Below are 17,949 nucleotides of genomic sequence, written 5' to 3'. Positions count from 1 at the left end.
CCTGGGTTCAAGGGATTCTTGTGCCTCAGCCTCCCCAGTAGCTGGGTTCACATTTTAGTGGAGAAAATAAGGAAGATACTCAAATGAGCCTATGAGTACACGTTGTAGTAAGTCCAATGAAGGAGGAAAAAGAGATGCTCCGAGGAGGAACAGCCAGGGACAGCACTTGGGCTTGGGTGGTCGGGGAAAGCTCTGGCTCAGTGACATTCAGCTGAGATCCACCGAGCTATGAGAGGGCTGTTGAGGCGTGGATAGAACTGTACAAGAGAAGGGTCATTCCTCGGGCCCAAAGCCTGTGGTTTTCTAATACAATGCCATTTGTGGGTTCCCTGTTGGCTCATCAACTACCAAACACATCTTATGTGCCCAGATTGGTACCAGGCAATTTGGGATAGGATGAAAACAAAGTAGAAAACATGCTGTTTGACCCCAAAAAACTTACCTCCTAGTTGAAGAAGTGAAAATAACCCAGAAACAACCACAGAGTGCTTTACGGAGTCATGGGATATGGCTGGGCGCAGTGGCTCACGCCTGTCATCCCAGCATTTTGGGAGGCCGAGGCGGGAGGATCACCTGAGGTCAGGAGTTGAAGACCACCCTGGCCAACATGGTGAAACCCCATCTCTACTAATAATACAAAAATTAGCCGGGCTTGGTGGCACGTGCCTGTAATCCCACCTACTTGGGAGGCCGAGGCAGGAGAATCGCTTGAACCTGGGAGGCAGAGGTAGCAGTGAGCCGAGATGGCGCCACTGCACTCCAGCCTGGGCGACAACAGCAAAACTCTGTTTCCAAAACAACAACAACAACAACAACAACAAAGAATCATGGGTTAGGGGAGGAAAGAAGGAGAGATGGAACCAGGTGTGATTTATTTAGCAGGTGGGAAAATGGAGAAGGCCTGACAGGTGGAGAATCGAGGTGGGCATACTTGTCTTATGGAGACAGACCGTGGTCCTGGAGTCATTGATGTTGAATCCCAGCTCCTCCGTGTGCCAGCTAGGTAACACGGGGCAAGTTATTTTTTCTGTCCAAACTTCAGTCTTCGAATCTGGAAATTAAGTTATGCTTCTACTTCTTTTTTTTTTTTTTTTTTTAGACGGAGTCTCGCTCTGTCGCCCAGGCTGGAGTGCAGTGGCCGGATCTCAGCTCGCTGCAAGCTCCGCCTCCCGGGTTTACAGCATTCTTCTGCCTCAGCCTCCCGAGTAGCTGGGACTACAGGCGCCCGCCACCTCACCCGGCTAGTTTTTTGTGTTTTTTAGTAGAGACGCAGTTTCACTGGGTTAGCCAGGATGGTCTCGATCTCCTGACCTCGTGATCCGCCCGTCTCGGCCTCCCAAAGTGCTGGGACTACAGGCTTGAGCCACTGCGCCCGGCCATGTTTCTACTTCTTATGTGGCTGCAAATATTAAATGAAGTCAGATGAATGTAGGATTTTGGAGAACGAAAAGCCTGTGGCCCACAGCCGCCTAGGATATGGGGGTGGACATCTCCTGGGGGGCGGAGCCGGGTAAATTTCCAGTGTCAGCTGCAACCACCAGCTCAGCCTCCTGGTTAATAACCATCCTTAGGGCTACAGACAGCAGTCCTCATCTCTGCCCGCTAATTAGCAGTCCTAACTAAGTGATAGGTGGGTTTGGTGGAAACCACACACAACTACTGAGGAAACCAGCTGGGTTTGTAAAAGGAAACCAATCTCCCTGCCCCTCTCCCTCCCCACTTCTCTTCCCTTTCCTTCCCTGCAGTGACCTAGCATTTCGCTCAGTACAGCCAGCTTTCACAGAACGCTAGGCAGCATCACTCTCTCCTCGATGAATCAACTCTAAGGCCGTTTATCTCAACTCATAACGTGAAAATAGTTAAAAATCAAGAGTGAAACGGAAGTTATATTTCCCCTAGAGAATCAAGAGTGAAAGTGAAGTTGTTTCCTCTAGAGAAGCCCCTTGAATATCTTGGACATTTCTATTTTTTTTTTTGAGTCGCTCTGTTGCCCAGGCTGGAGTGCAGTGGCGCGATCTGGGCTCACTGCAAGCTCCGCCACCCGAGTTCATGCCATTCTCCTGCCTCAGCCTTCCGAGTAGCTGGGACTACAGGCGCCTGCCACCATGCCTGGCTAATTTTTGGTGTTTTTAGTAGAGACGGGGTTTCACCGTGTTAGCCAGGATGGTCTCGATCTCCTGACCTCATGATCCGCCTGTCTCAGTCTCCCAAAGTGCTGGGATTACAGGTGTGAGCCACCGCGCCTGGCCTATCTTGGACATTTCTATCAGCAACAATCCTCTACAATCAGGTCACGGTCAAGGGTGAGGGGAGAAGTCTGTGATTCCCAGCACCATGAGAGGACGCAGCCACCACTTTGATACCTTGGAAAATGTGGATCAGTTTAATCTGAAAAATGTTGAACAATCTTTAAACACAGATGTCCCCACTTTCTGGATTTTCAGGTTGAAAGAGATGGAAACGACCCCGTTTGTTTCACACATGAAGGCTGCTGGGCCTTCTGAGATTGGCCAGTCAGTGGCAGATCTAGAAAAAACCAGGACTCAAGTTTTCTGATGCAGAGATGTCTTTCAGCCGCACCACTCCGCCTGCCTGCCTCTCGGTCCCGTGTGAGCACATCTGAAGCAGCAAGCTCCTGTAGACTGTGACCGGGAGGCAGGGAGAGCATCCCCCTCTCCACCCTCCTTAAAATGCCTCCCGGTAAGAAGTCTCTCTACTCCGGTCCAGGATTACAACACTTACTTTATTTCCTTTATTTTCTTAGGACCATGCAGAGACTGCATGCATTTCCTCCAAGGCTTTGTCACCCCGGGAGGTCCCTCAGTAGAAAGGATGTTTACATAGTGGGAAGGGTCAGAACTTTCCAAGACCTGACTTCCAGTCCTTGCTCTGTCCCTTAGTGATTTCCACTCCATCGAGACATTGATCTCTTTTCCAGAGCAGCACACATTTATTCATTGTCCAAATATAAGGTACACTAAGCACTGAGACGTAAAGAGGACAAGCAAGACCTTCCCCACGCCCCTCACCCCCGCTTCCAGGACCTTGCCCTGTTGTGGAGACAGACGGGCACACAGGCAACTACATGCTAAGTTCTGGGATAAAGCTACCACATATGCAGAGACAGGGAGGCAGGAGGCAGCCTGGGCTTCCAGCACTGGGACTGCAGACGATTCTACTGCAGACTGTAAAGGGGTGGGGTGGGGTGGGGATAATGTTAGAGGTCACCGGGGGCCGGATGACAAGGGACATCCTATATCCAACTAAGGAGGTTAGATGTTATCCTGTCAGCTCAGGCTGCCCTTGTAGACTTGAGGGCAGCATCACATTTCCCTGGCAGAAAGATCTTAGTTGTCTCATCAGCAAGGCCAGAGGCAGGGAAACCAGGCGAGTGGTTATCGAAAGGTTAAAGGGAGTGAGGATGAGTTCCTGAGCCAGGAGAAGAAGAAGCCAGAAGAAAAGATCCTGCTTGGGTCCAGGAGTTTGAGACCAGCCTGGGCAACATAGCGAGACCCTGTCTCTATTAATAAAATAAAATAAAATAAAATAAATTAAAAAGGGAAGACTAATTTAAAAATATGAAGAGGCCAGGGACAGTGGCTTACACCTGTAATCCCAACACTTTGGGAGGCCGAGGCCCGCAGATCACCTGAGGTCAGGAGTTCGAGGCCAGCCTGGCCAACATGACGAAAACCCATCTCTTACTAAAAATACAAAAAAGTTAACCTGGCGGGTTGGTGGGCACTTGTAATCCCAGCTACTCGGGAGACTGAAGCGGGAGAATCACTTGAACCAGGGAGGTGGAGGTTGCAGTGAGCCGAGATCGCACCATCGCACTCCAGCCTAGGAAACAGAGTGAGACTCCAGCTCAAAAAAACAGAAAGAAACAAAACAATCAAATAAACAGAAAAACATGAAAAGAAAAGAACAAGAAAACACCCAAGAATTAGTAGTAGGAGGCCGGGCGCGGTGGCTCAAGCCTGTAATCCCAGCACTTTGGGAGGCCGAGACGGGCGGATCACAAGGTCAGGAGATCGAGACCATCCTGGCTAACACAGTGAAACCCCGTCTCTACTAAAAATACAAAAAAAACTTAGCCGGGCGAGGTGGCAGGTGCCTGTAGTCCCAGCTACTCGGGAGGCTGAGGCAGGAGAATGGCGTGAACCCGGGAGGCGGAGCTTGCAGTGAGCCGAGATCCGGCCACTGCACTCCAGCCTGGGTGACAGAGCGAGACTCCGTCTCAAAAAAAAAAAAAAAAAAAAAAAGAATTAGTAGTAGGAAACTCGAGAGAGAGTGTTATGGAAACCTGGGGAGGAGATAATTTCTGAGAGAGATTGGAAAGCAAGATTGTCAAATGCTGCAGACCAGAAACAAGACCAGACCAGGAAGCAGCCCATGAAATTCAGCCCCCGGGAGGTCTCTGACAGCCTGAGGGGGGTCAGTTCCGGGACAGCCACCAGCAAAAGCCAGACTGCAAGTGTTAAAGAGAAAACACAAAAGCAAGGTTAGGAAGAAAGCCTCAGCTTCCTCACCTGACAATGAGGACGGCAATAAAATGTTATGAGACTGTGGATTCAAAAGCATGGATGATTAAGAAGTTCCGGAGCTGGATGGTGGTGACAATTGCAACATCATGAATGGACTTAAAGGCACTGAATTGTATACTTAAAATGATTTAAATGATACATTTTGTCTTATGTATATCACCCCACTGAATTGTATACTTAAAATGATTTAAATGATACATTTTGTCTTATGTATATCACCCCACTGAATTGTACACTTAAAATGATTTAAATGATACATTTTGTCTTATGTATATCACCCCACTGAATTGTACACTTAAAATGATTTAAATGATACATTTTGTCTTATGTATATCACCCCACTGAATTGTACACTTAAAATGATTTAAATGATACATTTTGTCTTATGTATATCACAGGCACTGAATTGTATACTTAAAAAGATTAAATGATGCATTTTGTCCTATGTATATTTTGCTGCAATTTTTAAAGGGGGAGAAAAGCTTACAGAAAATGGCAGTGTTCTGTGTAGGTGTTGTTTATTTATTTAGAAGGCTGAGGAGAGGCTTGTGCTGAAAGCTTGGAGAGATAAGGGGCTGAATGATAGGAGTTTGAGGTGTCGAGAAAGCTCAGAGGAAAGGAGGCCACACACTGCTCAGGTAACAGGTCCAGGCTGGTCCCTGACAAGTGTTGTAAGATATGGGAGTCAGAACTGACTGTGGCCCAGCAATCAAAGTGTCTTCTTTTGTGGGGGAGGCTAAAGGGAGAAGGGGAGGCAGCGACTTCTCAGAAGCAGCACCGCCATCCTCACCTAGGCACAGGGTCCTCTGAGTATCAAATGAGAAACTATGCGAAAACCCTCGGTGAAATACTGTGTCCTGGAGGATCACGAGGTAGACCACCATTAGTGTCCCTCTGACCTTACGATCTTGCATTGTAGTAATTAATACAATATGAAATCATTTTTATTTTATTGAGGAGAATTTGGAAAATGTAGAAAACCATGGAATAAAATTTAAAATTACCATTGTTGGCTAAGCCAACGTGGCGAAACCCATCTCTACTAAAAATACAAAAATTAACCGGGTGTTGTGGCACATGCCTGTGATCCCAGCTACTTGGGAGGCTGAGGCAGGAGAATCGCTTGAATCCAAGAGGCGGTGGTTGTGGTGAACCAAGATCACGCCATTGCACTCTAGCCTGGGCAACAAGAGCGAAACTCTGTCTCCAAAAAAAAAAAGAAAGAAAGAAAATACCCACTTGCAATCCCACCACCCAGATAACTGTTAGCATTTATTTGGGTCTGTTTAAAAAAAAAAAAAGTATGTCTTATTCTATACACAAATCAGCACACACATATATATGCCTTTTTTTTTTTTTTTTTTTTTTTTCTTCCCTGAGAGGGAGTTTCGCTCTTGTTGCCCAGGCTGGAGTGCAATGGCACAATCTCGGCTCATCGCAACCTCCATCTCCCAGGTTCAAGTGATTCTCCTGCCTCAGCCTCCCTAGTAGCTGGGATTACAGGCACCCGCCACCACGCCTGGCTAATTTTTGTATTTTTAGTAGAGACGGGGTTTCAACATGTTGGTTAAACCGGTCTTAAACTCCCAATCTCAGGGTGATCCACCCGCCCTGGCCTCCCAAAGTGCCGGGATTACAGGCGTGAGCCGCCACGCCCGGCCTATGTATATATACCTTGTTAATTTTTTACTTATAAATCTATTCTGAACATTTTCTTTAATCAATACAATTCTATAGAACAATTATTTATTTATTTATTTTAAGACATGACCTTACTTTGACACCCAGAATGGAGTGCAGTGGCACCATCATGGCTCACTGTAGCCTCGACCTCCCTGGGCTAGGGTGATCTTCCCACCTCACCTTCCTGAATAACTTGGGCTGCAGGTGTGCACCATCATACCTGGCTAATTTTTGTATTTTTTGTAGAGATGAGGTTTTACCATATTGTCCAGGTTGGTCTCGAACTCCTGGGCTCAAGCAATCTGCCCACCTTAGCTTCCCGAAGTGCTGGGATTACAGGCGTGCACCACCACACCTGGTTAATATATTTAAATTGTGTGTGTGTGTGTGTGTGTGTGTGTGTCTAGAGACATGGTCTCATTGTGTTCCCCCAGGCTAGTCCTGGCTTCAAGTGATCCTCCTGCCTCAGCCTCCCAAAGTGCTGGGATGACAGGTGTGAGCCCCAGCTCCCAGCCTTCACTGACATTCTGATTAGCAAGCTGGTTTTCCCCTACCCCTGACTTCCAACATGGCATCCACTCTCTAACCCTCCCACCACCTACTCATTTTCCTTTGAATTAGACGGATGCTTAATAACTTCCCTAGGATACGGTTAGTGACAAGAGAAATAACGCCCTTCGGATGGAATTGGCCACACCCTGAAATTATCTAAGTCAGTAACATTTAGCAAACACTTATAAAATTCCTCTGATGTGCCTAACGTTTCATGAAATGGTAGATGTACAAATATTAACGCGATACGCCCCCCACCCTCAGGAGGTGCTCAGCTCAGTGGGCAATGTGGACACACAGGTGGGTTGTCTGGGGCAGAGTCTGTGCACTGAGCTGAAGGCATGCCACGCCATCCGCTGAAGTTGTCCCGTTTAGAAACATCTGTGGTTTCATGTTGCTCTGAATGACACGTGATGTGGAAAGAACTGGCTGTAAGGCATACAGCAGGAAAGCAGATTGCGCAGCTTGGATGGCACAATTCTATCAGGACGGGGCACCAAGACCTGTCCTGTGTGATCGTTTCTATAGAAACAACAATAATGACACCTAGCACCTCTTTCACTCCCACAGATAATCAGTGCCCAAAGCCCATCCTTTCTCTGCCCTCCTTCAGTCCCTTGTAGGTGCTGTGCTCCCTCCTGCCCCAGGGCCTTTGCACAGACCACGTCCTACCCAGAACCTACTTCCTGACCTCTTTGACTGGATACGTCTTTCTCAAGTTGCAGATCTTGGCTCAAATATCACTTCCCCAAATGATGTGGAGGAATATATATATCGATATATCTTTTGTGTTCCCCCAAGAGATATACTGAAGTCCCAACCCCCGCCCCCACCATAGCTGTGAAACTGACCTTATTTGGAAATGGGGTCTCTGCAGATATAATCTAGTTAAGATGAGGTCATGTTGGAGTAGGAACCCTACATCCAATGACTGGAGTTCTTATAAAGGAAAGAGATGTCTGGACACAGACAGAGGGAGAAGTTCATGTGACAGCAAAGGCAGAGACTGGAGTGATGCATCTACCACCAAGGAATCCCAAGGTCTGCCAGCAATGCCAGATGCTGGGAGAGGGCCAGGAAGAGCCTCCCCCAGAGCCTCCAGAGGGTGCACGGCCCTGCCTAACCTCAATCTCGATCCTCTAGCCTCCAGAACTGTGAGAATAAAATCCTGTTGTTTCAAGCCCCTCAGTTTGTGGTACTTTGTCATGACAGTGCTGGGAAACTAACACACAAAGCAAGGCTTTCTCCACCTCCCCAATTAGAACCTGGGGTTCCCCTCCGAAATGCTTGTCATGGTTGTATTTATATATTCATTGTGTCATTTAACTACCATCTATCTCCCCGACCAGGCTATCAGCTCCATGAAGGCAGCATCTTTCCCTCCCCAGGGCCTGGTGTGTAAGTTCGGAATAGTTCCTGAATGAACACGTGGCTCGTGGGGCAGGTATCCCCGCCCGGCCACGTGCTAACATGCGGGCAACACAGGAGGGGACCGGATGAGAATTTCAGAGTCTGGTGCCTCCATCCACTCGTGGTCCTGAACACTCCACTATGGGACTGCTTTGGTAACACGACTTTGCAAGCAATGCTTCATTTAATCCTCATAACTTAACCCACTGACCCCAGCATTATTCCTACTGTGTGATACAGAAATTAAGGGTTGCCGGAAGTTATGATACCAGTGAATGGCAAAGCCAGAGCTCAAGTTTAGACGTGTGGGACTCCACAGCATATGGTGCAAACATCAAGCACCTTCCAGAACTCTTGCTCCGTTCTGTTGGCTAGGCCACGTCCTACGCTGCAGGGTAACTGCGTGTGGTTAAACTTGTCATTCAAATTTGCAAAGGCAGTGTGCAGGTGGGATCATCCCTGGACCGGCTGCCTCATTTGCTTAACGCTCTGCATCTGGGGTGTGGAGCCCTCTAGGTAGTAAAACCCTTCATATCAATTGCCTGCTTAAATCCCACTGCTCTGGAGGTAGAATACCCACGGTGCCGTGCCCACTGCTGACATCTCTACTGCTCTCACCCCACATGTTCACCTCACAGCATACCCTGGACCCTATTCTAGCCACAGGGTGTTATGTGTGATCCCCCAAAGAGCTGCCCTCGACACCTCCCCACGGCAGCTTGCTGAATCTGCCTTTTTTTTTTTTTTTTTTGGATTCTTGTTTTCCTTGCAAGAACAAAAGTTTCTCTCGAATCCTTCAGCCACCAATGAAATGATCAGGCAGGAGAAAAACTTTAGATGGGAGTCTTGTCAATAAAAATAAACAGTTGCATGGAGCTGCTTAAGATCTGAACCAAACACTAAAAATAGAAAGACAGGGGCTAAAAAGTTATTTTAAGAACCCCCCAACCACAGTCACTCTGCAGGCTGAGCAGGGGAGCAGGAAGCATGTCTGGTCACACCGCCTTGGAATCAGAGCCCATGGCTGGATGGATTGGATCGGCTGATGGCATGTGTGGAGCTGAACTTGAACATGACGCCAGCGCTGGGGGGTGGGGCTGGGGTGTGGTGGGAGGCGCCGCCCTCACTGCTGCAGCTCCTTCATTCTGTTGAGGGCACTGCCAGCGTGGAACCACTTGATCTGCATCTCGTCGAAGGTGTGGTTCAGGTGGATGGTCTCCTGGGTCCCATCAGGGTGCTTGATAACGCACTTCAGGGGCTTGCCAGGGGCGAAGTCCTTCAGGCCCTGAATGGTCAGCTTGTCCACAGGGTGAACCTTGTTTAGTCGGCTGGGTCAGCGAAGGTCGGGGGCAGCTGCCCCTGCTTCTTCAGGTTGTTCTCGTGGATCCTGGCAAAGCTCTTGGTGATGATGGCCCGGCCCCAGAGGTGGTGAAGCTCTAGCGCTGCATGCATGCTCCCGGTTCGAGCCCTCGCCATAGTTCTTGTCCCTGATCACCACTCACCCGATGCCATGTTTCTTGCAGTAGCGGGCAGTGTCAGGGACGGGACCAAACTCCTGGGTGACGGCACTGCACATGGAGCTGGCCTGGCTGTTTTCAGTGTTGACGGCACCAATGAGCAGGTTGTTGGAGATGTTGTCCAAGTGCCAACAAAACTTGAGCCAGGGGCCAGCAGGCGACATGTGGTCAGTAGTACACTTCCCTTTGACCTTGATGAGGATCTGCAGGTCCTCCAGGTCCTTGCCATCCCACCTGTCAAAAGGCTCCAGAAGCTGCAGGCACTGGCTGGTGGGGCTCACATCCACGTGCTATCCACTGCTGTCCTTGTGGGGGTGCTGGTAGGTGTCCTGCCCGGGGTCAAACTCTGCTTGGGGAAGCTCATCTGCATCCGGAGCCTCCAGCTTGAACTTCTTCCCATCCTTGCCCAGCAGGTAGTCAGTCTCTGGGTTGAACTTGAGGGTTCCCGCAATGGCCAGGACTCTGACAATCTCTGGGGACGTGACGAAGGCATGGGTCTCGGGGTTCGCGTCACTGTGGCCTGTGAAGTTCCTGTTGTAGGAGGTGACGATTGTGTTCTTCTTCCCCTTCTGGACGTCCTTCCTGTCCCAGTGGCCAATGCAGGGGCCACAAGCATTGGCCGGGACGACAGTGAACTGGGACTTGCACTTGAGGTCATGCGCCAGTGCCTGCTTGGCCACAGCTGCTGAGCGCTCCAGATCTTCATAGCTTGAATTGTTGCAGCTACCAATCAGACCCACTTGGAGGTCCAGAGGCCATTCTTCCTTCTCTGCCACCTTGCCCACTTCAGCCACAGGGCGAGCCTGGTCAGGGGTGAAAGGCCCATGGATGTGCGGCTTCAGCTCACTGAGGTTAATTTCAATTAGTTGGTCATAATGGCAGCCAGGGTCAGGCGCCCAGTGATCCTTGGAGTCATCAGCTAGATTGGCAATGTCTGTCCGGCCGGTCTTGCTTAGGTACTTCTTCATCCTGTGGTTGTAAGGGAACACGGAAGTGGTGGCCCCAATTTCTGCACCTATGTTGCAGATTGTCACCATGCCAGCACAGGAGGCGGAGTCTACGCCAGGCCTGTGGTATTCCATGATTGCACCTGTGCCACCTTTCACCATGAGGATGCCTGCCACCTTCAGGATCACATCTTTGGGTGAGGTCCAACTGAAGAGGGAGCCCGTTAGCTTCATGCCAATCACCTTGGGGCACTTCAGCTCCCAGGGGATCCCAGCCATGATCTCCACAGCATCGGCACCCCCAACTCCAATGCAGATGCCCCCCAGGCTGCCACCATTGGGGATGTGGGAGTCACTGCCAATCAGAAGAACCCTAAGGTATGCATAGTTTTCCAGAATAATCTAGTGAATGATTCCAGATCCAAGCCTCCAGAAGTCCACACCATATTTGACACAGGCAGTTGCCAGGAAATTATAAACTTCCTGGTTGATGTCCTTGGCCCGGCGCAGGTCTTTCTCGTCCCCAAGCTGAGCCTCTATCAGATGGCCACTGGATGGTGGACGGCACGGTCACCTTGGGCAGCCCACTGCTGATGAACTGCAGCATGGCCACGCGGTCCAGCGTAGCCACAGGTATGTCTCGCCCTGCTCGATTTCCTGGCTGGCCGGCTCATCCAGGTGTCCATACACGATCTTCTCCAAGAGGATCAGAGGCCGGTTCAGTCGTTTGCGAACAATGTTAATGTTCTTCTCTAGCAGGTCATAGTGGATGTACTCGTTGGCCTCAAAGTAGCTCGTCGCCATCTTGGCCCGTTGGCACAGTGCTGAGGCCACATGGACTGAGGCACAGGACTGAGGCCACACACCCAGAGCTTTCTGCAGTCGGGTCACCAGCAGGCCGTAGGGTGCCATTTCGTGCACTGATAAAGATGAGGGCGTGTGAATCTGCCTCCTTATCAGTGATGGCACTCTCTCTGGTTGGCTGCTCCAGGACACCATCCCTAACCCCATCTGGTTAGGGATGAGATGAGACGCCTCTTCTCACTGCCGTCACATCAGCCTGAGCAACCTCATCACACAGACTCTCTGTCACTTGCTCATCGCCCACCAGACATCCAGGACCTCTGTGTGGCTGGCAGATGGGTGAGCATGAAGTGTGGGGATCTGGGAAGCCTCTGGGCTCCAGCACCAGACACACCTGGGCTTGATTCCCGCCTCCTCCTCCGGTTGCTGGCTGGAAACCCTTTCACCAGACACCTAGGTTGCTTCAGGTTCATTTTCCTCATGTGCAAAATGAACATCCTCTTACTCATCTTGCAGGGATGATGGAAATACTGAATTTTATCTACAAATAATTGCATATATTAACAATGCCAGCCACATAGTAAATTTTCATTCCTTGCATATATCGCCACCTAGTGGACATCTTTAATCAATAAGATTAAATCCGCTTGGACATTCCAGCACGATTTCATACTCCTCCTTTCCATCCTGCCATCCTCAGCAACTCGCTGGATACACCTGGACTGGTGCTGTCCAGCCTGCAGGCCGCCAGTCCCATGTGGCTGCTGACCACTTCAGCTGTGGCTAGTTGGAACGGAGACGCACCCTTAGTGTAAAAGGCACACTGGGTTTTGAAGACTTAGTAGGAGCAAAAGAATGTAAAATACTTAAACAACCTTTTTTTTTTTTTTTTTTTTTTTTTTTTTTTTTTTTTTTTTTTTTTTTTAAATGGACTTCTGCTCTTGTTGCCCAGGCTGGAGTGCAATGGCACAATCTCGGCTCACCGCAACCTCCGTCTCCCAGGTTCAAGCAATTCTCCTGCCTCAGCCTCCAGAGTAGCTGGGATTACAGGCATGCACCACCATGGCCCCGGCTAATTTTGCATTTTCAGTAGAGATGGGGGTTTCTCCATGTTGGTTGGGCTGGTCTCGAACTCCCGACCTCAGTATCTGTCCGCCTCAGCCTCCCAAAGTGCTGGGATTCCATGCGTGAGCCACCGCGCCTGGCCCCCAACAATCGTTTTTAATATTGATTACATTATTACAATCATTGTCATATTTCTTTTTACCTTTTTAAATGAGGCTGCTAATGGCTGGATGCAGTGGCTCATGCCTGTAATCCCAGCACTTTGGGAGCCAAGGCGGGGTGATCACCTGAGCTCAGGAGTTCGAGACCAGCCTGGCCAACATGGCAACACCCCGTCTCTACTAAAAATACAAAAATTAGTGGGACGTGGTGGTGCGCACTTGTCATTCCAGCTACTCGGGAGGTTCAGGCAGGAGACTCGCTTGGGCACGAGAGGCAGAGGTTGCAGTGAGCTGAGATCGGCTGACATCATGCCACTGCACTCCAGCTTGGGCGACAGAGCAAAACTCCATCTCAAAATAAATAAATAAATAAATAATTAAAATAAAAATAAAAATAAATAAAAGCAGCTGCTACAAACTTTAAATTGCATATATGGCTCAGCTTTGGGACCTGCATCATATTTCTACTGGACAGCGAGTGCTATTCTACTCTCAAAAAAGAATTTGGAGGCTTGTGTCAATTCATGATTCACTAAGTGCGCGTGTATGCAGGCGGGTGTTTCAACCCTTATGATTGACACTTTTCGAAGAGGCCACAGATAAGGAGCCAAACTGTACCCGGAGATGTTCCAAGCTGGATAACTGTGTGTCACAGAGAGGCTTCAACAAAAAGAGGAGTCGAAGTCACTTGTTCTGACGTTTTGCCCTGCCTCTCTGGACTTTCCCTGCGTGCAGCCCAATTCTTCACATCTTGGAAGGTGGCTTAGGCTTCTTTCGCAATCTCTAGCCTCAGATCCATTTGCTCATGTGCAATCTAGCAGTCAAGTGTCTAGTGCTGTTTTTTTTGTTTGTTTGTTTGTTTTTGAGACAGAGTCTCGGTCTGTTGCCCAGGCTAAAGTGTAGTGGTGTGATCTCGGCTCACTGCAACCTCTGCCTCCCAAGCTTAAGTGATTCTCATGCCTCAGCCTCCCGAGTAGCTGGGATTACAGGCATGTATCACCACACCTGGCTAATTTTTGTATTTTTTAGTAGAAATAGGGTTTCACCATGTTGGCCAGGTTGGTCTCGAACTCCCGGCCTCAAGTGATCTGCCCCCCTTGGCCTCTCAAAGTGCTGGGATTACAGGCATGAGCCGCTGTACCCAGCCTCGTGCTGTTTTTGTTTGTTTTGAGACAGGGTCTCACTCTGTTGCCCAGGCTGGAGTGCAGTGCCGTGATCATAGCTCACTGCAGCTTCGAACTTCTGGGCTCAAGCAATCTTCCCGCCTCACAAGTAGCTGAAATTACAGCCATGTGCCACCATGCCTGACAAATTTATTTTTAATACAGATAGGGTCTCACTATGTTGCCCAGTCTGGTCTTGAACTCCTGGACTCAAGTAATCCTCCTGCCTCTGTCTCCCAAACAGCTGGAATTACAGGGTGAGCCCACCACACCCGCCCAGCCTGTGCTGTTGAGGTGGAAAGGGCTTCGGATTTTCCCAGATGCTTTCAACAAGAAGCAGTCATCATGCAAGTTGGGAAAACATTCACCTGGCAGAGGTAAATGCTGAGGTCCAGAAAGCAAAGGCTGGTGTATTAGATATATCGTATATGTGGATGAAAAATGCTTCAGTCTACCTCAAATTTAAAAAGCAGTTTTCTGATTCTGGGAATCATGGCTTGGAGGCATTGTGATTCACCCTTGCAAATTTCTGAGAAATTAGAAGAAATTAGTCGGTAAAGACCAGAAAGCAAACGTGAGAAGATATAATTAAAGAGGCCACTGATTGGGATAGAAGGCTTATTTACATCAAGAGTCTTTCAAAGAAAAGAGAAACCAAGCAGTCAGTTGAACATAAAAAAAAAAAAAAAAAAAAAAAAAAAAAATTAGAAATAAGGCAAAGACAAGTGACCATACTAGAGGATACATCAAAAAGTCAGAAAGATAATGAAAGATGAGAATCTAATTGTAGAGTGTACAGGTTTAGATTAATTATTAAAAGCTCCACACATACATTTGGAGAGAAAAAGGAGAATGCAAATTCAGAGAAAAACTCAAAGTCCTCAGTTATTTCCTCTCCATCTCCCTCGGCCTCAGTTTCCCCATCTTATGAAACCAGATGATCTGTAAGGCTCCTTTCAAATCCATATTTGTAATTCTACAAAATAAATAGCTGCATGAAGATCTTTTACTTCTCAGTTTTTAATCTCCAAAATTTCATAGCCAATTCTTGTAGAGAAAATAAAAATTACATATGAGCAAGAAAGGCTAATTAAAATAATCTTACCACCTAGAGACAGCCACTGTGAATATTTTAATGTATATTCTTCCCTATTCATATAGATATACATAGAAATAATATTGTATAAATTTTGTTTTGGCCTTTTTTTGTCAATGAAATATTGCAAGGATATTTTCCTGTCTTGGTTTCCTTTCCACATCATTGTTTGTGACCGCTGCCAGGTATTTTGGTCTAAATGAAAGTATCAGGGTATATATAATATTAGTTGCAGTGAAAATGCAAGTGTCTCCAGATTGGAAGAGATGAAGAAAGTTGAGAAAAACAACACTTTTCCTTGCACGATGCCTTCTACTTTACAAAAGACTTGTACAAAAGCTTTGTAATCAGCTGGGTGCAGTGGCTCACACCTGTAATCCCAGCACTTTGGGAGGCCGAGGCGCGCGGATCATTTGAGGTCAGGAATTTGAGACCAGTCTGGCCAACATGGTGAAACCCCATCTCTACTAAAAATACAAAAATTGGCTGGGTGTGGTGATGCATGCCTGTAGTCCCAGCTACTTGGGAGACTGAGGCAGGAGAATCGCTTGAACCCGGAGGCGCGGAGGTTGCAGTGAGGCAAGATCAGCCTCTGCATTCCAGCCTGAGGGACAGAGTGAGACTCCATCTCCAAAAAAAAGAAAAAAAAAAAAAGGCTTTGTAATCTACAAAGTGTTTTTACATCTTCTCTTAAGACTGCCCAACTAGCAGTGCCTAGCATATGGGAAGCATCAGTAAGTGTTATTAAATAAATGGGAAATCAAACAAATATGCATTATCATATGTATCCTTATCAAACTGGGATTTGATGGGCCTCATTCTCATAATTTTATGAATTTTAAGGGTACCTCTATTACCTTGATAAAATCCATTATCATTTACATAGTATCCACACAGACTGATCTCATTTGAGCCTCCCAGCCACCCTGTAACTAACTAGGGTAGATAGCGTCAGTCTCATTAAAGAGAGGCCAGAGGCTGCGGCGGAGATAATCAGGGTCAGATAGTCAATCAGTGGAAGAGCTTGACCTTAGACTCAAACCCATGACACTTTCAGCTTCCTGACCATGACAAAATGTCCCGCCCCACCTTTATTTAAGCAGTTTGCGGTATAGTGAGGCAGAATCACCAGTGTGCAGGTAAATGTTTAACATTCAGCTCTCGGGGAGTGGAGCGAGCCCTGGTTTGCTGAGTTTGCTGATTTCTCTGATGTGAACACTCCTTCATGGCAGATTTGAAACTACCGACGCAACGTGATGACGTCATTGTATAGAGACCTGCACAATCAGCTCACGGGTGCCAGCGGGCCCCAACGCATCCCCGGGTGGAATGAACTTTCTTTCCACCTGATTGTTAATTCCTGGAGGCCAGGAACCACATCTCTTTGTAATTTTCACTGTCCAATGCACACAGACGGCAATACATCAGCCAGCATTTAGGCTCAACATCATTGCCCAGCCTGGGTTTCTCACTCTCTGGTTTCCTCACCTGCCAGCCCTCTTCCCTTGGACCTAGTGAAGTACTTGGAGACAATCCTGTCCCCTTTACCATTTCCCTTTCCTTCCTCTCTGTTCACGTCCCGGTCACAGCCTGAGGCAGAGTCACGGGCCCAATGCAAGAAGAGAGGCCGTGGAAACCTTAGGATCTCGCGGGGTTTTGTTTGTTTGGCTTTTTGTTTGTTTGTTGAGACAGGGTCTTGCTCTATTGCCCAGGCTGGAATGCAGTGGCATAATCACAGCCCACTGCAGCTTTGACCTCTCGGGCTCAAGCACACCACTATGTCTGGCTAATTTTTTTTAATTTAAAATTTTGTTTTAGAGACAAGGTCTCGCCATGTTGCCCAGGCTGTTGGATCTCATGCTTCGTGGTCTTTTAAGACCAAGCTTAGCGTCTTCTTCCTATCCTGGAGTTCCGGCACTCACCTTCTCAAAACGCCTGGGCAGCTGCTTCCATGGGGGCCAGTGGGAGGGACAGAGGGAGCAGATGGGAGACGGCTCTGACTCGCAGTATTGCAGGGCTATTTCTTCAAAACTGAACTGGCACAAAACTCATCAACTATTTGGAAACCAGGGTTCCTGGCTTCTGGTTTTACTGCCCAGGGCTACAACTCTTGGGGCTATTTTTCTTGCCAGACATCTTACCGGGATTTTCTGCTGTGAAGAGCACTTCGTGCTGGTCTGCGCTGATAAAGAAATGTCATTTTCTTGAGGGTGGATGTGCTGATCTTGAAATAACGAAGAGCGCGCAGGGAGGCGGAGAAAAGACAGACTTTGGCGCCGTCTACTGGAAACTTCTGTTTCTGCATGATGTGGATGAATTGGATAAAACTGACAAAATGGAAATTGTATGTATATTCTGTTCTTTGATACATGATTGATGTTGAAAATCTCTTATAAGAAGAAATATCGAAAACATATTTAATGAATCATTAGTTAAATGCTAACTTCTCTTCTGCTAAAACTTCTATCAAATCTGCTGTCAGGCAAAAATAGTTGAATTTTCATTCTACTCCAACCCACCCTCCCTTACAAATACGGTGCTAATATCCAGGAACATAGCCAACGACTAGAGAAGGTACAACAGGCAAAACAAAGGCTGTGCAAGTCCACTGGCCTGAAAATCAAGTCCAGAGAAAGGGAAAGTGATTCTACCTGCAAAACCAACGCAGCCCCTTGTGTGAGGAGGGGGTGGACAGGTACCTCCAGCAACTTCTAAAAATCAAGTGACCACGGCAAAATGGAAGCAAGAAAAGAGGTACCAGCTGCAGTCGCCACGGAGCCCCTGCTTAGCGGCGGCTTTGCTGGAGAGCGTCTCCCCTTTGTGGGGTGGGGCCAGAGCCTCAGACACCCGGTGTTGGGGGCAGATGCCTTCGCTCATTCCAGCTTCACTTCGGAGGTTCATCTACAAAAGCCAAGCCCCAGGCCGCTGGGCTTCATTTCCACACCAAACAGCACTGTCAGCCACGCCCCAGGCTGCTTTCTCTCTGCCACGTTTAAGTTTTAGT

General features: G+C 48.1%; 1 protein-coding gene and 1 pseudogene across 1 annotated transcript in view; one reads left to right on the top strand and one right to left on the bottom strand.

The window, feature by feature from the left end:
* The window catches only part of ERO1B (endoplasmic reticulum oxidoreductase 1 beta), a 169,135-nt gene extending 167,240 nt beyond the window's left edge, over positions 1 to 1,895 (top strand). Inside the window, exon 16 of the transcript XR_007721575.1 lies at positions 1,885 to 1,895. The gene's annotated coding sequence lies outside the window, so the exon portion shown is untranslated. The remainder of the gene's footprint in view (positions 1 to 1,884) is intronic.
* Positions 1,896 to 9,227: 7,332 nt separating this feature from the next.
* On the bottom strand, positions 9,228 to 11,568 carry LOC126942346 (aconitate hydratase, mitochondrial-like; annotated as a pseudogene).
* Positions 11,569 to 17,949: the final 6,381 nt, after the last annotated feature.

This window comes from Macaca thibetana, chromosome 1 (genome assembly GCF_024542745.1).
Source record: "Macaca thibetana thibetana isolate TM-01 chromosome 1, ASM2454274v1, whole genome shotgun sequence".
NCBI lineage: Eukaryota > Metazoa > Chordata > Mammalia > Primates > Cercopithecidae > Macaca > Macaca thibetana.
The sequence above is the reverse complement of the archived record's forward strand: the minus strand, read 5'-3'. Positions and strand labels throughout refer to the sequence as shown.